The following is a 23,997-nucleotide window of genomic DNA, read 5'->3' as shown; positions in this document are numbered from 1 at the left end:
AAATGCCATGTCCTAAGGGTGTCCCCCAGGAGGATGGCCCGGGGTCAGTCACAGTGAAGAAGGTGGGACAGGCATGGGTTGGTTCCCATGCCGTGTGCGCCGTTCTCTGCCATATGCAGCCCTCCTGTCCTGGCCCTGGCTTGCAGCTTTTTTCTCTCTGCTGTTTGCTAGCACTGGCGCCCTTTTCCCACTAATAATAACTCACATGAGTTATCAAAGGGAGCTTCAGTGTCTACCAAGTGCTTTCAAGGACATTGTTGCATTTGGGGCTCACAACAACCCAGAACGTCACCTGCATTTCACAGTGAGATTGAGCAACCCACCCACAGTCTGTCAGAGCCCAGGCTTACAGTCGAGGCGTCGCGCACCAAATCCCCTGGCCCTCTTTCTCTGTACATGCTGCCCTGCTCAGGCAGGTGTGAAAACTCCTCCAGCACCCCCCTGAACCTGGCCCCCTCACTCCATTCTGATCCCCCTCCTCTATCACAGCACTTTTTCTCTGCGCTTTCAGTTATAGCATGTGCCCTCTTCCGCCCCCATCCTGGGTGAGCCTGCAGGTTTTTAGCACTTTCAAACTGACTTTGAAAAACTTACAAATGGGAAAGGCCCTTAGACTTTTCTGCCTTTGATTTCTGCCTCCTCTTGAGATGAACACCTACATGAGAAACCAAGAATCCTTGTAATCACAGTGGGTCACATTTTGGTTTCGTTTCTCATTATGATTTTTTAACTATTAATATAGTATAGGTCTACTGTATCCACACTCTAGGCTCAGACAGTAAAGAATCTGCTTCTGATGCAGGAGATCTGGGTTTGATCCCTGGGTCAGGAAGGTCCCCTGGAGAATGGAATGGCAACCCACTCCAGTATTCTTGTCTGGAGAATCCCATGGACAGAGGAGCCTGATGAGCTACAGTCCATGGGGTCCCAATGAGTCAGACAGGACTGAGTGACTGACACACACAGGTCTATTACAGGATATTTGGAGACTAGAGACAAGAAAAGAAAATGCCATAAAAACATCATGATCCTAACATATGACTGCACAGAGTCAACTTTAACAATGATGATGTTTTAGGTAAAATTTGAAACTCTCCTTATTCCTATAATTTTGTTGTCGTTGTTCAGTCACTAAATCATGTCCGACTCTTTGCAACCCCATGGACTGCGGCATGCCAGCTCCCTCTGTCCTCCACTATCTCCTGGAGTTTGCTCAAATCCGTGTCCATCAAGTCAGTGATGCTATCTAACTATCTCATCTTTTTTTTTGTTTGTTTTGTTTTGTTTTCCCATTTATTTTTATTAGTTGGAGGCTAATTACTTTACAATATTGTAGTGGTTTTTGCCATACATTGACATGAATCAGCCATGGATTTACATGTGTTCCCCATCCCAATCCCCCCTCCCACGTCCCTCCCCACCCCATCCCTCTGGGTCTTCCCAGTGCACCAGCCCCGAGCACTTGTCTCATGCATCCAACCTGGGCTGGTGATCTGTTTCACCCTAGATAATATACATGTTTCGATGCTGTTCTCTCAAAACATCCCACCCTCGCCTTCTCCCACAGAGTCCAAAAGTCTGCTCTGTACATCTGTGTCTCTTTTTCTGTTTTGCATATAGGGTTATCGTTACCATCTTTCTAAATTCCATATATATGTGTTAGTATACTGTATACTATCTCATCTTTTGCAGCCCCCTTCTCCTTTTGCTTTCAGTCTTACCTGGTATCAAGGTCTTTTCCAATGAGTTGACTGTTCACATCAGGTGGACAAAGTATTGGAGCTTCAGCTTCAGCATCAGTACTTTTAATGAATATTCAGGGTTGATATCCTTTAGGATTGACTGGTTTAATCTCCTTGCAGTCCAAAGGACTCTCAAGAGTCTTTTCCAGCACCATGATTAAAAAGCATAAATTCTTTGGCACTCAGCCTTCTTTATGGTCCAACTCTCACATCCGTACCTGACTACTGGAAAACTCATAGCTTTGATTATATGGACCTTTGTTGGCAAAGAGATGTCTCTGCTTTTTAATACACTGTCTAGGTTTGTCATAGCTTTTCTTCCAAGGAGCAATCATCTTTTAATTTTATGGCTGCACACTGTTTTTAATAGCCAGGACATGGAAGCAACCTAGATGCCCATCAGCAGACAAATGGATAAGAAAACTGTGGTACATATACACAATGGAATATTACTCAGCCATTAAAAAGAATACATTTGAATCAGTTCTAATGAGATGGATGAAACTGGAGCCCATTATACAGAGCGAAGTAAGCCAGAAAGAAAAACACCAATATAGTATACTAACGCATATATATAGAATTTAGAAAGATGGTAACGATAACCCTATATTCAAGACAGAAAAAGAGACACAGATGTATAGAACAGACTTTTGGACTCTATGGGAGAAGGTGAGGGTGGGATGATCTGAGAGAATAGCATTGAAACATGTATATTATCAAGTGTGAAACAGATCGCCAGTCCAGGTTTGATGCATGAGACAAGTGCTCGGGGCTGGTGCACTGGGATGACCCAGAGGGATGGGATGGGGAGGGAGGTGGGAGGGGGGATCAGGATGGGGAACACATGTAAATCCATGGCTGACTCATGAACATGTATGGCAAAAACCACTACAATATTGTAAAGTAATTAGCCTCCAACTAATAAAAATAAAGGGAAAAAATAAAATAAACTTTTAAGTTTGACATGTTAAAAAAATATTTTTTTATGGCTGCAGTCACCATCTGCAGTACTTTGGAGCCCAATAAAATAAAACATGTCACTGTGTCCATTGTTTCCCATCTATTTGCCATGAAGTTATGGGACCATGATCTTTTTAAATGTTGAGTTTCAAGGCAGCTTTTTCACTCTCTATAGTTTTACCACACTATTATTTGCTCTTAGAATGTCTTTTAAGCTAATGTTCCCTTTGCAAGATACTATTGCCAACGCATGAGCCCAGGGCACTGTTGACTGCTCTGTTGGTCTGTTAGAGAGTAACCACAAATCCAGTTTCATTTAAAGGCCTGGTCTGCTCATGTTAAGCAGTTCCATTGTCCAGTAGGGCAGAGAAAGCCTCCGTGAAGAGGGCATTTGGACTGGCTGATCTTCAGGTAACAGTAACTGTAACAAACACAGCCATGTCCAGATCTGGCCATTCCAAAGTTCTCTGTAATTTAGGCAAATCCAGGATATGTCCCCTGTGGAGGGAAGAGATTGCTTAGGGATAGAAGGAATATATATAAAATGCATCTATGTATTTAGTAGAACTGTTTGCAATTTGGTTTAAAATAACTTAGCTTTGGGTATATATATGTATCTGTATCAAGTCATGACATGGATACATAAAGTATTAGAGATGAAAATGACTTAAAAAATGAGATAAATGACTTTAGTGGTGATGGGTTATATGTAGGTGGAGAATGTACTAGAATTGCCTCAAGATGCCACTTTGTAACAGTTGAATCATTAGATTCAAAATGTATAACAAATACTACAAATCCACATGAAAAACATAAACCACCCGAAAGATAAATGTGCAAAGAGCTTGAACAGTGATGCACAAAAAAAGAAATGCAATTGCTAAATTATTAAAAAATGCTCACTAAAAACAACAATGAGATGCTGTTTCCCACTCATGAGATTGGCCAAAAGTAAAATGTCTGACAATAGCAAGTGTTGGCCTAGGATGCAGCAATCCCACTCCTGGTCATATATCCAGACAACAACTATAATTTGGACCCCAGTGTTCATAGTAGCACTAGTTACAGTAGCCAAGATATGGAAACAAGCTAAATGTTCATCTACAGGTGAATAGATAAGGAAGACGTGGTACTTATATACAATGGAATATTACTCAGCCATAAAAAGAATGAAATAATGCCATTTGCAGCAGCATGGATGGAACATAGAGATTATCATACCATGTGTCTCAACCAGAGGATTTGATGAAGTTTGTTATAACACTTCACATGTAGAGTCTGACAAGATCAGGATGTGAGCAAGGCTTGCAGTCCCTTAATCTCAGGTGGTTGGTTTCCTTGTTTTTTCATTTGTTTTTTTTATTCAGTCTCCTAATCCCGATGAGCTTCTCTGGTTGCTTAAATTTTGCCTCAGGTGTTTCCTGGCTGCTCCTCCCTTTATTAGCAACTGTTGGAATCCAATCTGGGTTCTTCCTGTGAGCCAGGGAGCACAGTTATTTGAGTGTTTTCTCAACTCTTCCAAGAATTCCGTTTATCTGATATCATTCTAGATGCTTGCTATTGTTGTGCAGTCGTGAGAAGCAAATGGACTTTTCAAAACCATGGACTGCAGCACGCCAAGTTTCCCTGTCCTTCACCAACTCCTGGAGTTTGCTCAAACTCATGTCCATTGAATCAGTGATGCCATCCAACCATTTCATCCTCTGTCATTCCCTTCTCCTCCTGCCTTCAGTCTTTCCCAGCATCAGGATCTTTTCCAGTGAGTAGGCTCCTTGCATCAGGTGGCCAAAGTATTGGAGCTTCAACCTGAGCATCAGTTCCTCCAATGAAATTCAGGATGCTTAAGAGAGAAGTTAACTCATTACACATAGCAATTGCATTTTGACATTTGTCTTGTTAAACCCAACTGAGAAAGACTGCCAGGGGATGATCCCAAGTATGTTTACAATACACACTACCAGTAATTATAGAAAGTTAGAAACAGTGTGTTCGTGTGTAGGGGAGTGCATAAATAAGTCACAGTCTATAATAATATGGAATTCAATGCAGCAGATTAAATAAATAAGCTAGATCTATATGACTCAGCAGAAATAAATCCTGAAAGCAAAATGTTGATTTTAAAAATTGCAGGGCTATATAAAAGTGTGTGTCTTCAACCAATGTTTTGTAAAATACATAAACTGGTGCTATACTATTTACAAATGCTTATTTGTAGTAAAAACATAAATAGGGTCTAGATATGCCCCCTAGTTCATGGCAGTGACTGCCTCTGAATGGAGAGGAAGCTTGATCTGGGGATATTCATCGTGGGTCTGTCCATGAATATTCTGGTTTTCCTCCAAGGCACAGGGGGACCGCACTTGCTCACATTCTCAGCAGGTAGGCATCATCCTATGACTTACCTTAGCTAGAAAAATGTTAATAGAGGTGCTACTTCTGGGTGGAAGCTTTTTTTTTTTTGGCTGCATTGGATCTTAGCTGTGGCACGTGGGATCTGGTTCCCTGACCAGGGATCAAACCTGGGCCCCCTGCATTGGTAGCACAGAGACTTAGCCACTGGACCACCAGGGAAGTCTGGTTGGAAGATTTGAGAAGCATATGGACATGACTTGGTGACTGAACAATAAAAACTTCATCAAAGACCAGTCTGATGCCATAGCCACTCGACTTTGATATAAGAATCTTAACTCCAATCCAAACTTGTTATAGGAAACAGTCCTATGAAAACGTTCTGCATTTATTATAAAGCTACTGTCCTGGACATTGTTCATTATATTGCATAGTAGCCAGTAAAATAAGATCTTAGGTAAAAAAAAAATTTTTTTAAGAATTTAACTCCAGGAGAATCTTTTTCTATTGTGGGTAATTAGTAGGCATCCACTTTTCTTTATTTTTTATTTATTTAAATTATTGTTATTATTTATTTTATCTTAAAAAAAACACCTTATTTTAGCCCACATCCCATGGCATGGCATGTGGGATCTAATTCTCTTACCAAGGATTGAACCTATACCCCCTTCATTGGGAGTTCAGAGTCTTAATCACTGGACTGCCAGGAAGCCCCACTATCCAACTATCCACCTTTGTTTATGACATGTTTCCCTTTTTGCTGTGGTTGCCAGGAGGCTCAAAGACAAATGTATCCTCAGTAGGTATGATAGCCTTCCTGCTTCACTTCCTCTTACTTTCAGAAATCCTGATACTAACGTTATGGTGTTCACTGGCCTTTCCTAAAGCTGTCTCACACCTCTTGAGAAAACAGAAGTGCATTGAGCATGAATCCTCTGTCACACCACCTCCGCTTCAGGCGCTGTCTGTTGACTGTGCCCCACTTCTACAGGGAGGGAGCCTCGGCTTCGGGAGGTGGGGGACTGCTCACTGACGCTTAGGCCAGCCCCTAGGCTAAGGAAGAGCCTGACGCAGCCCCGGTGACTCTCTACTGGGCCTGGTGCTCACCTTTCACAGCAGTATAACAAGGGGGTTCCCCTGTAGAGATGTATTTTGGGGTCCATTTGTATTTCTAAAGCAGATGTTTCCACAACTGTCTCTTTTTCCTTCCCCACACAGTACTTCACATGAAGCATAAGATGAGAGATACAGAGTCCCCGTAATTCAGAGGGCTCGGTCATACCCCTGACCCGCACATTTAAGTTGAGGAAGCACTTCAGTTGTGTAAAGCAGCCTTGTGCCTGGAGACAGGGTATTTCACTTCTGTTTCTAGGAATGCTGTGGTCTTACTATGAGACTTGGTCTCCCTAGGATTTGGCATCATTTCCTTGTAAAATGGCATATCTCCTATGTCTTTCTATCAATAATTTATTTTTTTAAATTAGAAATAATTTTATTAAAATACTAAAATCATGCTTATAAATATAATATAATATATAATTAATATATATTAAATAATAATTTCTTATATTATTTTAAGTTCTTAAAAAAATTAACAAAATTTAAAGTTGGGTGACTTTTTTGGTTGTCCAGCGGCTAAAACTCTGTGCTCCCAATGCAGGGGGCCCAGGTTTAATCCCTGACCAGGGAACTGGATCCCACAAACCACAACTAAAGATCCTGTGTGCTGTAATTAAAGAACTAGTGTGCCTCAACAAAGATTCCACGTGGTGCAACTAAGAGCTGGTGCAGCCAGGTCTTATTTATTAAATAAGATCTGGTCTAGTTTATTTTTAAAAAAAACTTTTTTTAAAAAATGAAAAAAATTTTTGTTAAGTTGGTCTTTTTTTTCCTTTTTCTTTTTTAATTTTTTTGGCCATGCTACACATTATGTGGGATCTTAGATCTCCCATTAGAGCTATAAACCATGCCCCTTGCAGTGGAAGCTCGGAATCTTAACCACTGGACTTCCAGGGAAGTCCCTAAAGTTGGTTGTTTTTGATTTTAAAAAGGACCAAATAAAGAGTTGAAATATTGCACATTAGCAAGTGTGTGACTGAGGTGAGCTGTAGAGGGACTCAGTTCCCAGGGTGTATAATGGCTGTGTATTATGGGGTGTATTATGATACAGGAATGAGACCATAGTCTCTGAGGTGGGACCATGGGAGTGTGGGGGTGGAATAACTTCAGACATGGCTATTTTTCAGCGTTTTAAGAGCAGCTTAATCATGTAAGGGAGTCAAATGAGTAGAATTCATGCCAGTAAGATCAGCTCAAGCTCTGTTTCCAAACAAGAGCTCTGAGGATATGTATCATAAGAATTGCTAAATAGGTAGGGTTGTGGTCATTGGAAGGACTGATGCTGAAGCTGAAGCTCCAATACTCTGGCCACCTGATGTGAAGAGTCTACTCATTGGAAAAGACCCTGATGCTCGAAAAGATTGAAGGCAAGAGGAGAAGGGGGTGACAGAGGATGAGATGGTTAGATAGCATCCCCGACTTAATGGACATGAATTTGAGCAAGCTCCAGGAGATAGTAGAGATCAGAGTAGGCTGATGTGCTGCAGTCCATGGGTCAAAAAGAGTCGGACATGACTTAGCGACTGAACAGCCACAGGGTTGTGGTCACATGCACTAAAGTAAGTTCTCTCTGTCTCCCTGTTGGAGAATCGTAATGCATATTAGCATATGAACAATTGAAGTCTCACAGAAAAGAAACCTGTCTTAACTGTGTTTGATTCAGTGTTCATGTATATTTTTAAAAATTTGGCTATATCAAGTCTTAGTTGAGGCATTTGGGATCTAGTTCCCTGACCAGGGATTGAACCTAGGTCGCTTTGCATTGGGCATGTGGAGTCTTAATGACTGGACCTCCAGGGAAGTCCCCAGTGTTCATATCTTATTTGTGCACAGAACCCCCTCCCTGCTCACTTCCAGAAGGCTCACAGGACCTTCCACGTCACATGGGAAGGCGGTATGGTGGCCTCTGAAGGGGGTCCTGGACTCCTCTGTGAGGCTCTGCCACTGTTGCTGAGTAACCAGACCAGGCCCATTAGGGTCTTGATTCCCACACCTGATAAAGGAGGAAGATAATGCTTGTCCACACTTACTGGGGTTGCGTTCAATTATGTCCGCGAGGCTTTGAAAACCTTCAGAACAAGGTTCTGTGGAGGCAATGTCATTATCTTGGCCACTGCAGCAGGCAGAGTAGTAAGTCACGTCATTAGATGCCACCAATCTGGACCTCTCAGAGGCTGCACACTTAGCTTTCTATCCTGGCCTCTGGGAGGGATCTGTATAAATTCCCTACACTTCAATAAACAAACCCACTTCATGCTGGTGCCTTGATTGAGAAGAGAAGAAAGGGAAGAAAGAGGAGTGAATGTAGTGAAGAAGTGGGAGGTGCAGGGCCAGCAGCCGTGCCAGGCAACATCCACCCAGCGTTTCCTGTATGCTGGTACCATCTGCAAGCTGAATACGCTGTGTGTACCACTACCCCATTGCATCCTCACCAAAACCCTGACGAGGACACAGTTACGCTTTTATTGTTGTTGTTGTTGTTTTATTTTGTTTTGTTTATTCAGTTATGTTTTTATTTGGCTGCGCCAGGTCTTAGTTGCAGCACGTGAGATCTTTAGTTGCGGCCTGTGGGATCGGGTTCCCCGACCGGGGGTGGAACCCAGCCCCCCTGCATTGGGAGTGCCGACTCTTAGCCATGGACCCCTGGGAAATTGTGACAAAATTGAAGTTTACAGAGATTGAGTGACTGGCCCAAGGTCATGCAGGTATTAAATGGCAGAGCTAATACCTGAACCAAGCCCAGCTGATCCAAAACCCACGTGATACTAGTGTTTCCTAAGGTGGTACACATGAGATGATCTTAGGTGGTTAAAAAAAATACATTTTTTTTTTGGTAATAGTTTTGCATTTAGGTATTTATTAGAAAAAATATAATATACCTTATAAGCCCATGGTTTTATCAATGAATATTACAGGTTAGGATAAACAAAAAAATTTATGTATATATATTTTAAATAGTAACGAAATAGTACCAGTGGTATGTGGATATATCAAAAATCATAAAAATAGTGCTAGTGACTGAGGTGGAGAATCTCTGCTCCCAACAGAAGTTAGAGGCAAAAAGCCAAAACCAGTTGGATTCCCTTTTTTCTTTTTTCATGTTTATTTATTTATTTGGCTGTGTCAGGTCTTAGTTGCAGCATTCAGGATCTTTTTTTTTTTAATTTTCTTTCCTGTTTTAGTTGCAACATGTGGACTCTTTAAGTTGCAGCATGCTAACTTAAAGCATGCTAACTTTAGTTTCGCCATGTGGGCTGTAGTTCCCCAACCAGGGATTGAATCCAGGGGGCCCCACTGCATTGGAAGCATGAACTCCCAGCCACCAGACCTTCAGGGAAGTCCCTGGATTCACTTTAATAAGGTTTTGGGCTTGCTTTTGTCCCCAAACAAGCAAAAGTGTCTTCTAGGTGCTTCAGAAGGAAGTGCATGAGGGGAAGTTAAGTTCTGTGAATGCTGAGGGCTGGCAACTGCTGCTCTGTTTACCTGGATGGGGTTCGGAGTGGACAGAGGAATATATCTCAGGTTGAGAGCCCCGATGCACAGAAAATCCAAGCCTGACCAGCACCTCTGCCTACAGAGAAGGAAACAGTCACCACCTTCCAGTCCTTGGCCAGATCGCCCTGACTTCCTAGCCAGGGTCGGCTGCCTGGTTCACCTTTCAGCTCTGGAAGGGAAGGGTCTCAGTCCAGACTTCTCTGTTGCAGAGGAAACCCGCTCGACTAGTTCAGGTAAAGCAGCAAAAAAAGAAAGAAAGGGGAATAAACAGGTTTGGTGGACTTATTGGGTTTCCTGCAAACCACAGACAGGCTTCCCAGGTGGCTCAGTGGTAAAGAATCTACCTACCGATGCAGGAGACACAGGAGATGTAGGTTTGATCTCTGGGTCAGGAAGATCCCCTGGAGAAGGAAATGGCAACCCACTCCAGTATTCTTGCCTGGAGAATCCCATGGACATAGGAGCCTGGTGGGCTGCAGTCCATGGGGTCGCGAAGAGCTGGAGACAACTGAGCATGCATGCATACAAGTCACAAAGAGATGGAACCAGGAATGAGAATCCCAAATGGCTGTCTGTTTCTTTGAGTGTCTCACCTCTGCTTCTCTGAGGTTCTGCTTCACTCCCTCTTTCACAGTATCATCAGTCAAGGCCACCTGGGCCCTAACTTTGCATTACTGCATAATTCTAGCCTCCAAAGGACACATACCAGTGTGTGAAGCCTCAATTCTAAATTGCCATAAGAGAGTCTGATTGGCCCAGCTTTCGGCAGGAGTTCCTTGCTCCCAGTGCATTATAGCTGGGTCATAACGGCTCTTCTGAAGTCTGGCGCCTTCACACTAGTGGGTATCGGGTCCTGTGAATCCTATTAGAGGAGCCTTGGGTCAGTATCCACAATATGATGTCCCCTGTGAGCCCCATCTGTCAGGCTCTTCCAGTTCAACCAGCTGTATTTTGATATTTCATGTTTCAGATAAAGGAGTGGATTTTCTGCATCAGTAGCAGTGTTTCTTTTGTTGTACCAACTCTGGCCTCCTTAAGGCTTGAGGGGGATGGACCGTCTTTGGAGGATAAAGCTAGAGTCATTTGGGACATAAGGAGAAAGAATTTAGGGAGTGGGCCATCAGCAGTGCCACTGTGGGTCCCACGTAGGGTATTCTGGGGAAATGCTGAGTTGTGATATTGATTGAGATTTATCATGTCACCAGTAATGGTGACAAAGGAAGTTTGAAAAAACAACCTCATGTAAAGATATAAGAAGAAGAATATTTGGACTTCCCTAGTGGTCTGGTGGCTAGGACTCGGCGCTCCCAATGCAGAGGGCCTGGGTTCGATCCCTGGTCAAGGAACCAGAAGATCCCATGTGCTGCGACGAAACACAAACAAAAAAAAAAAAGATCCCACAGTGGGCAACAGAGATCTGGAGTGTGGCAACTAAAACCTGACACAGGCAAATAAATAAGTAGATAAAGAAAAAATTTTAAAAGACATTAGAATATTGATGGAGAAAAGAAACACAAATAGACACTTTCATGTAATGAAAACAAAATCCTGAACTGTGGACTCAGAGGCATGAGTTTTAGACTTGACTTTGTTCCCAGCTTAGGGACCTCTGACTAATGACATAGCTAGTTGGGGTCCTTATCTATTAAAAACTGGGATAATCCTCCAAGTCAGAAATTTTGATGGTCCTACTGTGTATCATTCTTTGCTTGGAAGAGAAAGAGAATCTTGGAGTAAATGGGATGAACAGAGTCTGATGAGGATCAGAAAGGTCTGATTGCTCGGAGAAGCCAAATTTTCAAGAGATTTGAAAGGTTTGAGGACAGGTTTTGGTAGAAAGGAAAAAGCAAGGTTTGGGGTTTCAGGGTGGAGAAGGAAATGGCAACCCACTCCAGTATGTTTGCCAGGAAAATCTCATGGAGCCTGGCAGGCTACAATCCATGGGGTCACAGAGTCAGACACAACCGAGCAGCTAAGCACACCCAGGGAAGGTTACAGGGAAGGCTTAAGACAGTGGCTTAGGGGTTGGGAAGAGAGGTATAATGCTGGATGGAGAAGGAACCCTGGACCCAAACATGATCTGGATCAGTCACCTCTCTTTGCTGGGTCTGAGCTGCCTCTAGCTCTGTTTTCAGAGAAGGAAACTGCATCAGGAAGGAAATACTATTAGGCTTGTCTAGCTGAAGCAGAGCCTGAGTTGACGTATAAAACAATTAAGGTGAGGAAGGCTGATGAGACATCTCGAAACCTGCATTCAGGAATCTCCCTGGCTCAGAACAGGGCAGTTGGTTTTTAACCGCTAAATTCCTGTTGGTTTTTACCAATAAAATTCCAGGACCGTAACCATCTCTTCCTCACTGTAAATGTTGGTTAGTTTCCTGAGTGTTACCACTGCTCGGGGGCAAGGAATCAAGACTGTGATAAACTATTTTAGACACTGGCAGCCGCAGCAGGTCTCTAGGAAGATAGTGTCTGGGAAGGCAGTCAAAGAGGGACTGCAGTCCTAGGAGGAACCAAAAAAAGAGGCAACTTCTGGGACTTCCCTTAGTCTCCTTGTGGTCTAGTGGTTAAAAATATGCCTTCCAATGCAGGTGATGCCAGTCTGATCCCTGGTCAGAAAACTAAGATCCTGCATGTTATGGGGCAACTGAGCCTGCCTGAGCCTGTCTGCTGCAACTAAGACCCAGTGCAGGCAAATATATAAATAATTAAAAAAACTTTTTTCCAACATGCAGAATTAGATTCTCTGAATATAACACCTTGCTAGGCGCCTCTTTGATTTTGTGTGCTAAGTCACTTCAGTTGTGTCCGACTCTTTGTGACCCCATGGACTGTAGCCCACCAGACTCCTCTGTCCATGGGATTCTCCAGGCAAGAACACTGGAGTGGGTTATCATTTCCTTCCCTAGGGAATCTTCCTGACCCAGAGATCGAACCTGTGTCTCCTATGTCTCCTGCACTGGCAGGCGGGTTCTTTACCACTAGCGCCACCTGGGAAGCCCCTCCTTTGATTTTAGTGACTTCAAACTCAGGATGAAGGAAGGGCTGGTGAGTTGAAACCTGGATTCTCCCTCAGCTCTGTCTGGGGGGTCGCAGGGGTGGTTGGCAGTAGTCTGCAGTCACCCATTGTTCAAAGTCTTTGAAGATCCTAGCAAGCCAGCTGAAAGGAGTTTCTAGTTCCTTAGGCAGAAGGAAAGCAGAATGAGGAATTGCCTGGTGGAGGCAGCAGACAGGAGGGAAACCGGAAGGATGTAAGGAGTCTAGGGACTGGCTTTTTTACTGTTTATGAAGGTCAAGGAGCTCAGTAAAATAGTCTGAGTTCTCTTTAAAGGACCTCAGTGTGTTTTCCCCCCTCTAGCCACACTTGACACCAGAGTCTCAGCTTTCCAAACACACACACACACACACACACACACACACACACACACACACACACACACACACGGGGTAGTGGGGGAAGAAGGGGAGCCGCAGAGTGGAGGGAGAGAGATGAACATAGTAATTGTTTTCTCTGAGATAAGCCCCAAGCTCTATTCTATTCTAAAGAAAGAACACTGTCTCTCTGGGTTTTTTTTTTTTCTTTTTTTCTTTCTTTTTTTCCTTCACCCTTCATGTTTTGTTCAGGGATGAATACTGAAAGGGAGGGAAAGAAAAGAAAGCTAGCATTTACTGAGGGCCTCGTGTGTGCTGAGCACTTTTTCTCATCTACTGTATTTCTTTTCATCTCCGTGTTTTCATCGATGAAGAAGCTGCAGGGTCAGAGTATTTCAGTCCTTTAAGGTCTCCCCGTTGTAAAACACAGAAGTGGGATGTGAACTCTGTTCTGACTTTTAAGCCATGACTCTTTCCACACGGAAGGAGAATGAGTCAGGCCCACTGCAGGCCAGGAGCCACTGGGGACCAGAGGAAGCTGCCTGACTTAGAGAGCAGTGTTCTCAAACTTGCGCATACAGTAGGGTCTCCTGGAGGGCTTCTTAAAACCCAGATTGCTGAGCCCATCTCCAGAGATTCTGATCCTGTAGATCTGAGTGGGGCCCGGGAATCCACATGTTCTTATTTTAAAAATGTTTTAGTTGGAGTAGAGTTGATTTTCAGTGTTGTGTTTATTTCTCCTCTACAGCAAAGTGATTTAGTTATGCATATGTATATATATATATATATATATTTTTAAATTTACTTACTTGTTATTTTTGGCTGTGCTGGGTCTTCGTTGCTTCCCGGGCTTTTCTCTAATTGGGGAGCACAGGCTCCAGGGTGCGTAGGCTTCAGTAGTTGTAGCTCTCCAGCTCTGGAGCACAGGCTTAGTCGTGGTGGCGCACGGGCTTAGCTGCTCTGACGCAGGTGGAATCTTCCTGGACCAGGAATCGAACCCATGTCTCCTGCATCGGCAGGTGGATTCTTAACACGGGACCACCAGGGAAGCCATATTTTTGTTTTCTCATAGTCTTTTCCATTGTGGTATATCACAGCATATTGAATATAGTTCCCTTTGCTGTACAGTATGGCTATACTGTACAGTATAGCCCACCAGTCTCCTCTGTCCATGGGGTTCTCTAGGCAAGAATACTGGAGTGGGTTGCCATTCCCTTCTCCAGGGGATCTTGCTGACCCAGGAATTGAACCTGGATCTCCTGCATTGCAGGCAGATTCTTTACTGTCTGAGCCACCAGGGAAACCCACAGTAGGACATTGTGTTTATCTTATAACAGTTTGCATCTGAATTTCTAACAGTTGCATCCAGGGCCATAGTTTGAGAATCGTTGACTTTGAACCAGTGCATGACCAGTAACAGGAAAGCATCTCCCCGTCGGTGGTCTAGTGACTGTGGAGTCAGGGAACGTGGCAGTGTCACTTCTGTGTACAGTGGCCAGTGCCTCCAAAGTGGCCCTGGAATAGAATTCTCCACATTCTGAAAGCTGATAGAACCAGGATTTCTTGATTTCAGGTTCCATACAGATTTGCCCACGGGCTTTCCTGGTGGCACAGAGGTTAAAGCATCTGCCTGCAATGCAGAAGACCTGGGTTCGATCCCTTGGTTGGGAAGATTCCCCTGGAGAAGGAAATGGCAACCCACTCCAGTATTCTTGCCTGGAAAATTCCATGGACAGAGGAGCCTGGTGGGCTACAGTCCACGGGGTAGCCAAGAGTTGGACACGACTGAGCGACTTCACTCACGGGTTTGCCCACAGGACATTCTCTACTTCATGCAGTTCCAGGATTCTGTACCTGTGAATTTGTCTCCTTGTTAAAATGTACTTGTGACCCCAGAGTCACAGCACCCTGGCAGGGCTTCTGAGGATATATGCAGATGCACACAAGTGCTGCCCAAACACATGCGTGTTCCCAGTTGCAGTGTAGGGGGGGTGGTGGTGATGCTCACCTTCTCAGTTCAGCCGCTTCTGGAAACAAGTGTCCTATTCCGTGTCTACTCAGCGCCATGTTTTCGTAGTTGTATTCTTGTCATTGATGTTTCTGCTGTCGAGAATGGGCGTCGTGAGAAAGTGCTTCCTAGGGTTCTCAAGTGCAGAAAGGTTGGGCCAGGCCTCTCGGAGAAAATCTGTGTCCCTGGTAAACTCCAGTTGTGTGCTGTGGGCCCGAGGTTCAGTGTTAATGACCCAGCAACACGTGTCTAAGAAGATGTCTTTAAACAGAAACACACACAGTTGGTCAGTTGACAGAAATGCTGTGGCAAGAGACTTGCAGGTCCCTCATGTGGAGCGACTTCACAGAGCACGTGGACCCCAGGAAGTGCAGATTTACTATGTATCTGAGGAATCCGAGGGGTAGGGGGCCACGAAAGTTAATTAGAAACGGAGAAAAACTTAACCATTGACTCAGAGACTACATAAGGCTTTGTGTGTGTGTGTGTGTGTGTGTGTGTGTGTGTGTGTGTGTGTGTGGTGTGTGTGTTGGTCCTTCAGCCATGTCTGACTCTTCCCAGCCCTACAGATCCTGTGGAGCTCACCAGGCTCCTCTGTCCTTGGGATTTTACAGGCAAGAACACTGGAGTGGGTTGCTGTGCCCTCCTCCAGGGGATCGTCCCGATCCAGGGATCGAACCCAGATCTCCTGCATTGCATGCAGATTCTTTATCATCTGAGCCGGGCAGATGCAAATACACATACATAAATTATGCAGAACTAGTTCCCCTAGTTACTGCGTGTGCAGAATATAGGAAAATATTAGTGATGACGGCTGTTGTGACTGCCCAGCCTTTCCCTGCAGAGGATGTTCTGTGTTGAACGAGTGGTCTGCTGTCCCCACCTCCTCAGCTCTCTTTGGAGAGCAGTCAGAACCGGCTGTACTAAGGCCGGGCTTCTCACATTCCATACCCGGGCCTCCAAGGAGGAAGGGCAGGGGCCTCACAGCTGCTGTTTATCCCACTTGCATTTGCAGCCGGAGGACAATGGACCTGCTGGTGGAGGGAGGAGAGGAGCGCTCCATTGTTGGCGCAGTGGAAAGCGGGGCTCTGGGCGTGGGGATCTCTGCATGTTTGTCTCCTCCCATCCCGAGTTCTCTCAGGAGCTCAGCCGCTTTTCAGAGATGTGCTATCATGCTGGAAACTCAGAGGAGAAATCCGCTGTCCAGTGCAATGCTGAACCACACAGGCGCTAGGAACACAGTCTAGAACTCGGAGCACGCTTAGCCCAGAGGAGCCCCTTTTGCAGGCGTGGGTGGGCTCGCTGTGCAGGGGTGAGGCGTCTGCAGGGAATGGCCCTGCTCACGTGGATGGGATGGAGCAGACTCCTTCGAGTCAGGACAAGGAAAGCTCATCTGTCAGTTCAGTGTACACGAGTGCTCTCACTCCTTCCTTTTATTTTGTCTGTGTTCTATCTTGAAGGGTTTGTGACTTTTATACACATTGTCCGTCTCTGATCGGTCCCAGCACCAATGCTGGGTCCCAGCACCCAGGACCAAGCTCCTGACTGTTCCCTTACTCCCACCGTTATGGGCACCTGATGCCCATGTGTTCAGCTTTGCCTGGAGCCCCTGCTAGATGGAATGATGTCTTAGTCTCTTCTTTGGTGCATCGATCTTCTTGTCCCACCTCTCGCTGACCCTTTGCATGGCAACTTCCAAGTCCTACTACAACTTGTAATAGATGTGCCTACAAAGGCAGTCCCCCATGTGGATCCGTAGGGGTTGGAGAAAAGTAGTGGGGTCACTGGAAAGAGGAGAGGGAGCCGGAGTAAGAAGTGATTTTGCTACAAGTAAGATCCTGGAAATATTCAGAGAACCAGCTCCCAGGTCATGTTTCCAAACTGTTTTGTTTGTTGCCCTTTGATTTTAAAGTTCAGTCGGATATTCTACCCAGCCATTTGTGTTATTTTCTCCGAGTGTCTCATTTCTTACCTCTGTGCTGTCTGCTCATCTTTCATTGTTCATTTTAGCCTCACTCTCTGAATCCTCACCCTCCTAGTTTCCCGCTGCTTCCACAGGTTCTAGAACCCCACCTTCACTCCAAGCATCTGTGGTGATATTACACATACAGAGCTGGTGATGGGTGTGATGTGACGGTGAGTGCTTATATGAGGCAGATTCTAGCATGACCCTTGTCATAGGAGGAAACTGGAGCACAGCAGGGGTCAGTAACCTGATCAAGGTCACCCGGCTGAGGAGGACAAAGCCGAGGGTTCCTACCTAGTGCTCTGTGCTCTTCACCAACCCACACAGACCCTCTTCCAGCAAATGACCTGCTTTGTACTAACATGGCCACATTTAAAATTTATTGTACTAAAGTATAGTTGATTTACAATGCATCAATTTTTTCTGTACAGCAAAATAATTCAGTTATACATATATATTCTTTCTCTTTCATATTCTTTCCCATTATGGTTTATCATAGGATGTTGAATATGATTCCCTGGCTATACAGTAGGACCTTGTTGTTCTTCCATTTTGTATGTAATAGTTTGCACCTGGTAATCCCAAATTCCCAATCCATCCTTCCCTCAACCCCTAACCCCACCCCCTGCTTGGCAACCACAAGTTTGCTGTCTGTAGCTGTGAGTCTGTTTCATTGTTGTTTTTTAGTCGCTAAGTAGTGTCCGACTCTGTGACCCCATGGACTGCAGCACGCCAGGCTCCTCTATCCTCCACTATCTCCTGGAGTTTGCTCAAACTCATGTTCATTGAGTCAGGGATGCTGTCTAACCATCTCATCCTCTTTCGCCCCCTCCTCCTTTTGCCTTCAATCTTTCCCAGCATCAGGGTCTTTTCCAATGAGTCAGCTCTTTGCATGAGGTGGCCAAAGTATTAGAGCTTCAGCTTCAGCATCAGTCCTTTCCCTCGGCTTGGCAGTCACACAGCCATTCTGTGTCTGTTCCATAGACAAGCTCATTTGGTCATGTTTTAGATTCCACATATAAGTGGTATCAAATGGTAGCCTGGCCACCTTCTCGTTGGTGCTTGTGGTCAGCAGTCTTTCTCAGAAACTACTATGGTGGACATGATGATCTGCCGCACAGACTCTGCTTTAAGGATGGAGATGTGGCCCCAGATGCTGGCTTCAAAACCCATCTCAGCTGCAGAGGGTCCCCAAGCTCAAGGTCATGTTCTTTCCTAGACAGCCCACATCCAGTGACCAAGGGGGGTGTGTAGACTGCTGTTTCGACCCAACACAGAATTATGTGACAAGGTATTTTGGTTCCTGAGTGCCCTGCCGGGCTGGGCGGGACTGCTATCAATGCCTGCTTGGCAGCTCAATTCCTCCTTCTGCTCAATCCTGCTTCTTCCTCCACTATAGCCCCCAAAGGCATTCTCCAATAAACTGAGACTGTTACCATGGGCCTCGGGCACTTGGAGAAGAGTACCATCTTCACTCCGTAGCCTGAATTAAAGGAAAGGGACAGATCTAAGGAAAAGCCAAGGCCAAAGGAAATATTGATGATGAATTTTAAAGATGCCAGAATTATCACCTTGTGTCACTTTAATCCAGTCTCCTCCACTGATCATTTCTGGGTGATTTTGTTATCCTCTGAAACTTTTATGTAACAGTATGGCAGTTCCTCAAAAAAAATTAAAATTAGAATTACCGTATGATCCAGCAATCCTGCTTCTGGGTATGTACCCAAAGGAAGTGAAAAATATTTAATACACCCATGTTCACAGCAGCATAATTCACTGTAGCCGAAAGGTGGAAGCAACCCCAAATCCATCAGCAGATGAATAGGTAAGCAAACTGTGGTGTATATGCATGCTGGAGTATTACTCAGCGTTCAAAAGGAAGGAGATTCTGACACATGCTGCAACATGGATGGACTGTGAAAGTATTGTGTCAAGTGAAACAGGCCACAGAAAGACAGCTATTGTATGATTGCCCTCAAATGAGGTACAGACCAGTCAGATTCACAGAGACCGAAAGAAGAATGGTGTGCCAGGAGCTGGGTGGGGGGAGGGGAGTTGCTGTTTAATGGGGGCAGAACTTCAGTTTTACAAGACACAGAGGGTTCTGGGGATTGGTTGCACAATAGCGTGAATATACTCGATACTACCCAACTGCACACTTAAAAATGCTTAAGATGGCAGATTTTACGTTTGGTCTATTTTACTGCAATTCAAAAAAAAAAAAAAAGGAAAAACTTTCATGTGGCAAGATGTCAAAATTAAATTTCAGCAAGGGAGCGTTTTAGAGAGCATGTCTCAGACTTTTTCCTGTGTACACAGTTCTCTGAAAATGGTCACGATCTGAGATCCTGCCTGGCGTAAGCCTTTGAAGGAGAGAGGTGAATCCCCCCACAGGATACGGCCGGAGAAAGACAAAGCCCTAAAGAATCACGGAAAAGAACTAGCAGGAAGTTCTCAGGGGAAACAGGGCCAAGTGCAGGAGGGCCCGCCACAGGGTTGGCCGTGCGGTGGCTGCAGAGACAGGCGCTTCTTGTGTCCAGCGAAGACGATCTGAAGGCAGGAATAGAGCGGGGAGAGCACCTGGGTTCCTGGCTGCACTCCCACTGGGGCAGGGGATGCACCATGGTCAAAGGAAACAGCCAGGAAGAGTCATTTTCCGTGCCTCTTGCAGGAGGGCAGTCACAACAGCAGGTGCTAAACAGGAAGAACCAGAATGACGGTTTTGAAGTCCATTCAGCACCTAGAAGGGCTCAAAGAGTGAGGTTTTAAAGGCAGAGGTGACAGGGGGTGGGGGGCTTGGATGAATGGAGAGACTGGGATTGACATAGATACACTACTATGTGTAAAATAGATAACTAACGAGAACCTCATTAGTTAACAGGAGTTGGTGATAGACAGGAAAGCCTGGCGTGCTGTAGTCTATGGGGTCGCAGAGTTGGACCCAACTGAGGGACTGAAGTGAAGTGAGAACCTGCTATGCAGCACAGGGAACCCTACTCAGGGCTCTGTGGTGACCTACATGGACTTGGTGTGAGTTGCTCAGTGGTGTCTGACTCTTTGCGACCCCATGGACTGTAGCCCGCCAGGCTCCTCGGTCCGTGGAGTTCTCCAGGCGAGAATATTGGAGTGGGTTGCCATTTCCTTCTCCAGGGGATCTTCCCAACCCAGGAATCGAACCAGGTCTCCTGTGGCTCCTGTATTGCAGGCAGATTCTTCACCATCTGAGCCAGGGAAGCCTGACCTAAATGGGATGAAAATCCAAAAAAAAAAGGGGGGGATATATGTGTACATATAGCTGATTCACTTTGCTGCACAGCAGAAAATAATAACATTCTAAGGCAACCATATGCAAATAAAATTAGTAAAAGCAAACAAAATGACACAAATAAAATAATACAAAAATATACAAATAAAAGCAGAGGTGACAGAGCAAGATGGATAGTCAAGTGTGAGACTGAGGATCACTCAGTCACCTGCGGTGAAAGCTGAAGAGACACCTCGATGGTGCATCTGAGTGTCTCCTGAATCAGGTGGTAAGCTGACTGTGGCCTTGGCTCATTACAATGAAAGAGCAGCCAAACAAGGAGGTCAAGAGGGGAGCTCAACCTTGAAGGAGTTGGATTTCAGAGTAACCGGAGCCAACCACCCAGCCTGAAGCTGCTTTTCTCAAAGCATCATCATCACCAGGCATGGATGGCAGCTGCAGATGCCCCCACTTGACACACAGGTATGTACTCATCACACACCTGTCCTGCTCATCACTTGGCCTTATCGCCTATTCCAGAGGCCTGTAAAAATTGCTTTATCAAAGATGTTATCTGGGTGCCCTGGATGTTACTGAAGGGGTTCCTTTGAAGGGCTTTTGACATTATTCTCTTTCTTCCTTCCTTCCTTTCTTTTGGCACTTTTCCCTTTTTTTCAAATTGTGGCAAAATACATAAAACATAAAATTTGCCATTTTAGTCATTTTTTAAAAAAATATTTATTTGGCTGCACTGTGTCTTAATTGAAGCATGCAGAATCTTATTTATCTGCAGAATGTGGAATCTAATTCCCGGACCAGGAATTGAACCTGGGGACCCTGCTTTGGGAGCACAGAGTCTTAGCCACTGGACTACCAGGGAAGTCCCTGTTTTAACCATTTTTAAGTATGTAATTCAGTGACATTAATTACCTTCACCATGTTCTACAACCATCACCAATATCTATTTCCAAAACTTTTTTGTGACCCAGCATGGACACTCTGTACCCACTAAGCAGTAACCACCTCCCTCCCTCCCCAGACCTTGGTATAACCTCTGGTCTGCTTTCCATCTCTAGGAGTGTGTCTGCTTCAGTAAGTCATATAAGCACGTTCACTCTTTTGCGTCTGGCTTAGTTTACATAGAGTAACTTCTTCAGGGTTCATCCCTGTTGTTGCCAGCACCAGGATCTCCCTCCTATTTAGGACTGAATAATATTCCTGTGTATGGATGGACCACCTTTTGTTTATCCCTCTGTCTGTGGAGCTCCTTTTGACTGTGGTGAGTGATGCTGCCATGAACATGGGTGCCAAATATCTGTTTGAGTTCCTGCTTTCAATTCCTTTGGGTGTTTACCCAGAAGTGGAATTACTGGATCATATGGTCGTACTATGTTTAGCTTTTGAGGAACTGTCAAACTGTTTTCCATGATGGCTGCACTATTTTACATTCCCATCAGCAATGAGCAAGTGTTTGAATTTCTCCATGTCCTTACCAACATTTGTCACTTTCGTTTTTTTAAAAGAATACGTTACGTATAATAGCCATTCCAGTGGCTGTGAAGTGATATCTGACTGTGGTCTTGATTTGCTTTTCCCTAATGACTGGTGATTTGATCATCTTTTTATGTGCTTACTAGTCATCTGAGTAATACTTTGAAGAAATATCTATTCAAGCCTTCTGCCCATTTTTATATTGAGTGGTTTTTTTTTTTTTTGTTGTTATTGAATTGTAGGCATTCTTTCTATCTTCTGGATACTGACTTCTTATCTGATATATGATGTGAAAATATCTCCCCCCATTCTTTTTTTTTTTTTTTTTTTTTATGTTTATTTGTTTGGCTGCGCTGGGTCTTAGTTGCAGTAAGTGAAATCTTTAGTAGGGGCATGAGACTCTTAGTTGCAGCATGTGGAATATAGTTCCCTGACCAGGGTTCAAAGCCGGGGCCCCTGCACTGGGAGCTCAGAGTCTTAGCTACTGGACCCCCAGGGAAGTCCTTCCCCCCATTCTGTAGGCTGTCTTTTCATTCTTTTGATAGTATTCTCAGATGCACAAATGTTCTTTTGTTTGTTTGTTTCTGAAAAATAACTTTTATTCTGAATCAGTGATAAGCTACATATTCATCTGCCACTATTTCAAGTCACAGTTATGTTGACATCTCTCCTTTGAAACAATGAACTGTTTTTTTCTACAAAAAAATATGGAACGCTTCATGAATTTGCCTGTCATCCTTGCGCGGGGGCCATGCTAATCTTCTCTGTATCATTCCAATTTTAGTATATGTGCTGCTGAAGTGAGCACGCACAAATGTTCTTAATTTTGATCAAGTCCAATTTATTAACTTCTTTTGTTGCCTGTGCTTTTGTTGTCAGGTGCCAAGTCACTGTCAGATCCAATGTCATGAGAACTTCCCTTATGTTTTCTTCTAAGAGGTTTACAGTTTTAGCACTTATGTTTAGGTCTTTCATCTATTTTGAGTTAGTTTTTGTGTATGGAGTAAGGAGAGGAGCCAATTTCAGGCATGTGAATATCTAGACTTCCCAGCACCATTTGTTGAAAAGACTATCCTTCCCATTTCTTATTTTCTTTTATGTTTACATATTTTTAAGTTCCCTGCTAAGGTAAGGAAAGTGGGGATTACTTAAACTGTAAGCTGTCGGTGAGCAAAATATATTACATTTAGGTAAATACAATATTGAAACCAGATAACTCTTCTGTGGATCTGTGTTAATATTACAGATCTAAGTCTCACCTCTTCCATGATGCCCTACTTCTTCAGCCTAAAACAATTCCGTCCTGTATCAGACTCTTAGCTTTCATGGCCTATATTTTTTTGCATGAATTTTTATTTTTTAAAAAGTCATCATTACTATTATTATTTTAATGTTTTATCTAGTTACTTACTTATTTGGCTGAACCAGGTCTTGGCTGCAGTTTGCGAGATCTTTTTTTTTTAGTTGCAGCATGTGGGATCTAGTTCCCTGACCAGGGGGTTGAACCTGGGCCCCCTGCATTGGGAGTGTGGAGTCTTAGCCACTGGACCACTGGGGAAGTCCCTTGTGTGCATTTTAAATTGAAATGTATTTGACATTAGCACTGTGTAAAGTTAAGGTGTTTTAATTTGTAAAAAAATTATCAATTGGCCACTTTTTACTCCAGGGTCCCAATTATTTTTCTCACAAACTACAAAAGTTTATTTTTCACAGTGTTTGATGAGGACTCACTTCCTAGACTACACCTTCTCTGTAGCTGGCAGACCGATGCTGGCAGGAAACCTTAGCTCCTCTCTGGTTTTCTCTATAAGGATTCTCAAGTGTCCTCACAATGTGGTACCCAGCTGTCCCCAGAGGAGAGATCTAGGAGACCAAGGAAGAGGCTCCCATGATCTCTTAGACAGTTCATTATGACTCACTGAATGTCAGGCTGAGGATCCATGTTAGGCATGACTTTGCATGCATCCAATGTCCTCTAATGCAAGGTCAGGCCGAGAAGTCTCACCGGTGGTCTGCCATCTGCGAGATGGAGGCCCTGGAGAGCTGGTGCAACAGCTCCATCCAAATCTGAATTCCCGAGAACTAGGGGGGCCAATGGTATGAGTCCTGTGGAGAAGCCACTGGCTCTTCTTGGACACAGTTCTCGGGAACCAAGGTGGGAGATACCCACAGAATCCCCTCGGCGCTCAGGCACACACTGCCTGGGAATGCAGGTGAGTTGGTGCCCTGTGGGGTGAACCTTGTCCCGTGG

The 23,997-nt window shown here is 44.5% G+C and overlaps 1 long non-coding RNA gene and 1 other non-coding gene across 2 annotated transcripts in view; one reads left to right on the top strand and one right to left on the bottom strand.

The window, feature by feature from the left end:
- The window catches only part of LOC133043226 (uncharacterized), a 96,129-nt gene extending 75,524 nt beyond the window's left edge, over window positions 1–20,605 (top strand). The window contains exon 3 of the long non-coding RNA XR_009689672.1: window positions 20,542–20,605. This is a non-coding gene — a long non-coding RNA (uncharacterized LOC133043226). The remainder of the gene's footprint in view (window positions 1–20,541) is intronic.
- A 1,842-nt stretch (window positions 20,606–22,447) lies between these two features.
- On the bottom strand, window positions 22,448–22,554 carry LOC133044144 (U6 spliceosomal RNA). The gene has a single exon (XR_009689886.1). It is a non-coding gene; the product is annotated as a U6 spliceosomal RNA (small nuclear RNA).
- Between the last annotated feature and the right edge of the window lie 1,443 nt (window positions 22,555–23,997).

This window comes from Dama dama, chromosome 22 (assembly GCF_033118175.1).
Source record: "Dama dama isolate Ldn47 chromosome 22, ASM3311817v1, whole genome shotgun sequence".
Lineage (NCBI taxonomy): Eukaryota > Metazoa > Chordata > Mammalia > Artiodactyla > Cervidae > Dama > Dama dama.
Note: the sequence above shows the minus strand (reverse complement) of the source record. Positions and strands in the feature narration are given on the sequence as shown.